Consider the following 7,910-nt stretch of genomic DNA (forward strand, 5'->3'; position numbering starts at 1 on the left):
CTCCCCTAGCGAATGCCCCTGCAACACTCCAACACCGCGCGCTTGTGTAGTGCGGTTCCTCTGGCCGGGGCTGGCTGTAGATACCTGTCCATTACTCCCGGGGGCCAATGAGAGGGACGAACAGGATCTGGCCCGCCCACTACCTCGAGCTAAGGACACTTAAGGTCCTGAGCTGGCGGTGGCCGATTTTGCGGATTTACAAGTCTGGCTTTTTACCGGCGCGTGGCTGGAGTATCCCACAGGGTTGGAGCCCTAGGCTTCCCTATCGCGGGCGCCGCCTAGAGGCCAGTCCACGCCTTGCAGCTAAGGAAATCTCGCCGGGCTCTCTCCCGGTTCTTTGCCTAAAAGGCTTGGGCAGGAATCCGCTTGAAACAGTTTGTTGAAGAACCGTGATATGGTTTCTAGTTCCGCCCTTTACTCCTTGTTATCCTGCAGAGTCAAAGATCCACCCCTTAACCTTAGCCCGAAAACTGGGGTTGAGAGGCTCAAGTACGATAATGTATGAGAAAACTCTAAAGGAGAAAACATTGGTATCTTGTGATGATTTGTGAAAAAGTCAAGTTGCTCAGTCGTGTCCGACTCTGCGATCCCATGAACTGTAAGCCTACCAGGCTGCTCTATCCATGGGATTTTCCAGGCAAGAACACTGGAGTGGGTTGCCATTTCCTTCTCCAGGGGATCTTCCTGACCTAGGGATTGAACCCGGGTCTCCCGCATTGTAGGCAGACGCTTTACCGTCTGAGCCCTCCAAACTCAAAATTAGAATATTATTCCTATCTTTGCGATCTTCTTCTACTCAGCAATCTGTTTCCCTTTGTATCCCTACAAACTTCACTTAAAGATTTTCCCCTCAAGGTTTTTAAATGCTCTCTGAATACTTCTCACACCTTGGTTAGCTAGTTCCACCAAATTCGGCTGCCCTCGAAAATCTACCTTCTTTCTCCTTGAAGCTTGTTTACACCAGCTTGGAGAGGTCCTTTAGATCTCAGGTTTTCGTTGTTTTTTTTTCCTCACCGGATGCCTTACTTAAACCAAGATTCTTTAAAATCATTGCTAGTTTCTAGATAGTAGAGGAGAGCAAGGAAGAAGTAAAGAAACTTTTCAGTCCCCTGACTTCATTATCCCTTTCAAACCAAGCCAGGACAAAGAAAAATTCTAAGACTGCAAACTTTCATAGCCCCCTGAGGGCAAATTCACACAAATTCTTCAGTTCAGCCCTGAAGGTGGTCACAAAGAAAGGGGTAAAATACCCTCAGGTTTCAATGTAGGCCCCAAAGAGAAGTACAATAGAATTTTAACCTTGTGATTCTGCAGGCAGCTGCAATTTACAGCTGCAATTTACAAAGTCCTGGTTTCAGTTTAATTGTGAAGGGTGTTCATTTATTAGTATTTCTAAAGGATGGCAACTTCTCTAGTCAAGAGTACCCAAGCTGGACTCTTGAGAACTTTCTCAGGGCTTGGGAAAGCAACTATGTTGCAGTGAGAGCAAACAGTCCTTGGACTCTGCCACTGAATAGTCTTGTGGGTGACCTTGGCAATTCAACTAACCTCTCTGTACCTCAACTTCTTTTGTAAAGTATGGAAAGAAATATGCCAACAGGGGTTTATAAAACATTATATAAATATATAGGTTTAAATTAACTGCCTTGTGGGAAATAGTTGCTGCTGCTGCTGCTACTGCTGCTAAGTCTCGTCAGTCATGTCTGACTCTGTGTGACCCCATAGAAGGCAACCAACAGGCTCCTCCGTCCCTGGGATTCTCCAGGCAAGAATACTGGAGTGGGTTGCTATTTCCTTCTCCAATGCATGAAAGTGAAAAGTGAAAGTGAAGTCGCTCAGTCGTGTCAGGTCTGACTATTAGCGACATACTCCTTTCCAAATGATTCTGTATTTTCAAGGTTACTGAAAGGAAATGGCAACCCACTCCAGAACTTATCCCAAATAGACTACTACCAAGAATGTAATTCATTAGCACATATGAAAAACCTCATCCTGACAGAGTAGTGAATAATAATTAAGGGTTGAATTGAAAGAAATTATCACTGACAACACAGGGATAAACATGATCCTAAATGAGAAATCTGCTGATAGTTTTTTTTTTTTTTTTTTTTTAGGATATTAGCTCAAACTTTGTCTTCAGAAAAAAAACAAAATGTGCTAACAGGAGGATAAAGTTATCATCCTGAGGGATTTCTAAGCTGATTTCTCAGAGGCATCCTGGGAGGTTATGGAGAAACCAGGGCCCCAGTAGGCAGAGTCCATCAGCTTGTATAAAGCTTTGGGGACCTGAAACACAGAAGGTTCCACAGTCACAAAGCTTGAAAAGCTGTTCAGCATCTTTTGTAGCTAAGTCACAGGGGCCTGAGCTATTATTATCTCTCAGATTTATGTCTCCTTGATACCACTACCCTACCCTTGGGAACCTCACAGGTATGAGTCACTCTCTGTTACTTAAGCCAGCAGTTGACCCTTTAGAACTGTTGACTCATAAGAATTTAAGGTTACATGTATGAGAGTAAGATTGAAGTATATGGATAAAATATGAAATTTATGAATCCAAAATATCACCTGCTTTTACCAGGTATATTAAGGTCCCAACAGAAAATAATTGACATGCTCAAAATAATCACGGGCTACTTTTTTTTTTTTTGAAGAACTACTTTTAAAAACTGTTGGCAAGGAATAGGTAGGGAACTGGAGGCTAGTAACAGCCTTACACCTGAAAGGACAAAGGGAGGTAGTGGTTACTGAGCCTTCGCGAGATAGCATTGAGAGGAGCAATGGCCTTTAATCAAAGGAGTAGGGCCCAGGCGACCCCAAGGGAGGGAAACTGGGAAATCAATACACTGATTTCAGTCATTTTTCTCCATCCTGTCTTCTGCCCAGAACTTCCTATTGACTGACTCCAACTGGAAGCCTGGAGAAGGCAATGGCACCCCACTCCAGTACTCCTGCCTGTAAAGTCCCATGGACAGAGGAGCCTGGTGGGCTGCAGTCCATGGGGTCCCTATGAGTCGGATACAACTGAGCGACTTCCCTTTCACTTTTCACTTTCATGCATTGGAGAAGGAAACGGCAACCTACTCCAGTGTTCTTGCCTGGAGAATCCCAGGGACGGGGGAGCCTGGTGGGCTGCCGTCTATGGGGTCACACAGAGTCAGACACAACTGAAGTGACTTAGCAGCAGCAGCAGCAACTGGAAGCCAAAGTGCAGGGAACCCATTGATGAAATTCATGCAGGTTAGCCTCCCAGGGGGCATCCCAGGTGGCGCCAGTGGTAAAGAACCTACCTGCCAATGCAGGATTCGTTCACTGGGCTGGGAAGATCCCCTGGAGGAGGGCATGGCAATCCACTCCAGTATTTTTTTTTTTTTTTCACACCAGTATTCTTGACGGGAGAATCCCATGGACAGAAGAACCTGGTGGGCTACAGTCCATGTGGTCACAAAGAGTCCAACACAACTGAAATGGCTTCACACACACAGCCTCCCAGGATACAGAACAAGATACAGGAAGAAGGAGAGTGATCTGAAAGAAATATAAAAATATCCAGCATACCTAGATATGAAGACCCATCCATTTCCCACAAGAAGGGTTATCTTTAACTCTCCCTGTTTAAGTGTTGCTGACCAGCAACTTTATGAAGATGCCTCCTAAGTTAGTTCAGAAGCAAATTTTACTTTGGGGATTTTGCAGGAAAGGCTGCTTGGAGAAGTTACTTCTCAGTTTCTTTTCCTTTTAAAAAAAATTATTTTATTTCTGGTTGCACTGAGTCTTCGTTGCTTCGTGCGGACTTTCTCTAGTTTCAGTGAGTGTGGGCTACTCTGTTTCAGCATGCAGGCTTGTCACTGCGGTGGCTTCTGTTGCAGAGAACAGGCTCTAGGCACACGGGCTTCAGTAGTTGCAGCGCACGGGCTCAGGGGCTGCCGTACCTGTGCTTAACTGTTCCGAGGCAAGTGTAATCTCCCCAGAACACGGATTCAACCCGTGTTCCATGCATTGGCAGGCAGACTCTTATCCACTGTACCACCGGGGAAATCCACTTCTCCCATTTCTTAACTACAATTTGGGATGAGTTAAGTTGCCCAAAGTTAAGTGAGATGGTATTGTGACTAAAGGACAAACTATAGAGAAAAAAACACTAATAACTGTGTAGAAACAGGAACTTTAGAAAGAAAAAAAAAATATTTTAAGCTGAGAGACTTGGGGCAAAGTCACAGCCTGTTTTTTAGTATCTATATACTGAAGATAATACATACCTTGCAAGATAGGTATGCTTGTGTATATACAAAGTACCTAGCTCATTGATGGATATATAGCAAAAGCTAAAAGCATGTTGCTGCTGCTGCTAAGTCACTTCAGTCGTGTCCGACTCTGTGCGACCCCATTGACGGAAGCCCACCAGATTCCCCCGTCCCTGGGATTCTCCAGGCAAGAACACTGGAGTGGGTTGCCATTTCCTTCTCCAATGCATGAAAGTGAAAAGTGAAAGGGAAGTCGCTCAGTCGTGTCCGACTCCTAGCGACACCATGGACTGCAGCCTACCAGGCTCCTCCATCCATGGGATTTTCCAGGCAAGAGTACTGGAGTGGGGTGCCTATTTATGATATTGGCTTCTCTCTCAAATACCATTTTACTTTACAATAAGAACTTTCTTAAATTTTGGGACTGATTATGGGAGCAGAGTACAGCCCCATACCTGGCTTCTATTTATTTTGGCTATACTGGGTCTTCTTTCCTGGGACCGGGCTTTCTCTGGTTGTGGTGAGTGGGGCTTCCTCTTTGTTGCGGTGTGCAGGCTTCTCATTGCAGTGGCTTCTCTTGTTACGGAGCATCGGCACTAGGCACCCAAGCTGCAGTAGGTGCAGCACACAGGCTCAGTAGTTACGGCTTTCGGGCTCAAAGTTGTGGTGCACAGGCTTAGTTGCTCTGAGGCATGTGGGATCTTCCCGAACCAGGGATCACACCCGTGTCCCCTGCATTCGCAGGCGGATTCTTAACCACTGGACCATCAGGATAGTCCCCCTCTATAGTCTTAACTAACTTACTGTTAGCTATCAGACATCTTGTGTAAACCCTGAGTAGGTGTAATTATCACGAGGCTGCTCACACTTCAGCCTTCTCTTGTATTTTCTACCTACTGATCTTGGAGTAGAGAGCTCACTTTTACAGAGAGATTCATCACTTTCAATTCTTTGCTTTTCAAAGCTTTTTAAATTTCTGTTTTTCTTTCGGCACCACAAAGATCATATATCCATTTATGAGGTACCTGCCAGATGTACCTTATAGTTAATATGTACACAGTATTATTTACCAAAAACCAATTATCCACATGCAGCCTAATACATGGTGAGTGTTCAGTTTCCTAAATACTGACTTTGAGAGGTTACCTGGAGATTCTAATGTTGAATACTGATACTTAAATGTCCTTGATTTTGGTATTACCCTCCTTTATTTAAGAAAGGCATCTTTACTGCCAATGGAGCAGCTTTTGAGAACACCATATACTAGTAGCTCAGCTCGTAAAGAATCCATCTGCAATGTAGGAGACCCCGGTTCAATTCCTGGGTCGGGAAGATCCCCTGGAGAGTGGATAGGTTAACCACTCCAGTATTCTTGGCTTTCCCTGGTGACTCAGCTGGTAAAAAATCTGCCTGCAATGTGAGAGACCTGAGTTCGATCCCTGGGTTGGGCAGACCCCCTGGAGAAGGGAAAGGCTACCCACTCCAGTATTCTGGCCTGGAGAATTCCATGGACTGTATAGTCCATAGGGTCGCAAAGAATTGGACACAACTGAGCGACTTTCACATATACTTGATGGGGACACCTTAGTAGCCAGCCAGACAGATCCCTTCAAGCCTGGCTATCAATGGGGATTGTACCACAACCAGACTGCTACTCATATTTACTTAGTAAATGTGTGCTGAATTGGACTGAGATAACACCAAGCACCTTATTAACCAAGAGTAGCTTAGAAGTTAGCAGAGCAAATCAACTGTCCCAGCCTCCCTGGGCCTTATGTCCACCCACCCCGTCCCTGAATATCTTGGCATTGACTTTACTCCCACACAAGACACAGAATCATTTCCTTCAGCTACTCTTCTCCTCTCTTGGTTGTTTGCTTTTAGGGATGGGAGTGATCAAGAAGGTAAGAAATTATAAATTAATAACCCAGTCAAAATCTCTCTTCATTCTCACTTCTGTTCTTGCCTCAACTTGCTCTGCCTGTTAAGACTGTCAAATAGTAGCTAGGTAAGGAAAAGGTAGAGAGTGTGAATGGGTAGAAGAGACCTCAACAGGGGAAAGAAGACACCGCCCTCCGCCTCAAAAAAAAACCCAACACAACACCCTCCCACTGTTCCATTCTCATTAGTTCAGTTGGACAGGGAAACTTGCTCTTAAGGTTTATCTGGGACCAGGGAATAGATATAATTTTTGCTCAGGAGATGGAAAAAATTTCAGTGACACTTGAAATGGTAAGACTTTGACATTTTATTAAGAAATATCTTTTTATTTTAAATGATAGTACAAAAATTGTATATATATAATATATATTTGTATAGGTGTACATACACATAAATGCTTACACACACACATGAACTTGCTCATCAGATTCAAACCCTATTTTATTAAAATCCTAAATAAAAGAGAAGTAGATTTGTTTTCCTAAAATATATTGTACATAAAGCTGTCAGACAACTTGTAAAACTGAAGCTGTTTTGAGAAGCTAAGCACCCCACCTACCCTTTCTCTGGCCTAACACAAGTGGCCTTGGCAGAAGAACAGAACACAGGGCAAAGCCAGAGAAGGGAGCTGTTATCATTACTGCTGACAGAACCAGATGCCTGAAACCAATGAGGAAGCACAGGATATAGAGCGTGACCTAGATTAATTCTCAGAATTAAGAATAAACCACTTAATAAACAGAAAATATGTGGTGGGGAAGGCAGGGAATAGAAAGAGGAAAGACAAGTCCCATAGATTAGAAATGACCTGCTAATTAAGTCCCAGTGCCTGGGAAAGACTCAATGAGATAAGAACAATGGGGTCACAGAAGCGGAAGTAGTTGGGGGAAGGGGAGGAGAGAGAGACAGGGAATCACAATTTCCTGCCATTAACAAGCCAAACTGCTCTGTAGTACAATCTTGGGGTATCACCCCACCTCCTAATCTTAGAGAGGCTTAGAAAAAAAAAAAAAGGCAGTACCAGAGGTTCAAAGCTACTTAAACTGAATTCACATCCTTCTTGCTCTTGTCTCTTGGTAAATATGTTGGCACAGGAAATAGAATACTAACTCAGAAGGGGAAAATATAAAATGGAAATAGATAAGAGCTTAGAGCAGCACATAGGTGTGCTTGGCTTGTATTCCATTCTAAAGCTCCTTTTCTGGCCATACAGAGATGTCTACACAAGGAGCAGAGAACAAGAGGCCATTCTCCAATAAATCTGGACAAGGACTAATTGCCATTCAGGATTAAACTTCTGGAAATAGTTCTCTATATGCCTCAGGTCTTTGAGTTCTGGGGATCCATGATGTTGTTTGTTAGGAGAGAGCCACAGAAATTTCTCAAAATGATCTTTTCTTAAAAGGATGAGGTGTCTAAACCAGAAAAGCAGATGTATAGAATGTCTGCACCTTCTGCCACGGACATTTATCTAGAGTTTCTTTCCTATTCAGAAGTGTAAGAAATCATGCAAATGTCAGTCAAAACAGCTGCCACAGGAGTGGAAAGGAGGCTTGCTCTGTGGAAAGGCTGCTCCAGTTCCACCCCCGACTCTGCTCTGAAGCTTTCAGTTTACATGATGTCATCACACTACATGCTGAAGAAATCTCTGCAAAGCCAGGTACTGGCTCTCCCTAGGGCCTTACTCCTCAGGTTTCTCATTACTGCCTGTTGAGTGTGCCTCTC

Source organism: Bos mutus, chromosome 3 (assembly GCF_027580195.1).
Source record: "Bos mutus isolate GX-2022 chromosome 3, NWIPB_WYAK_1.1, whole genome shotgun sequence".
Classification (NCBI taxonomy): domain Eukaryota; kingdom Metazoa; phylum Chordata; class Mammalia; order Artiodactyla; family Bovidae; genus Bos; species Bos mutus.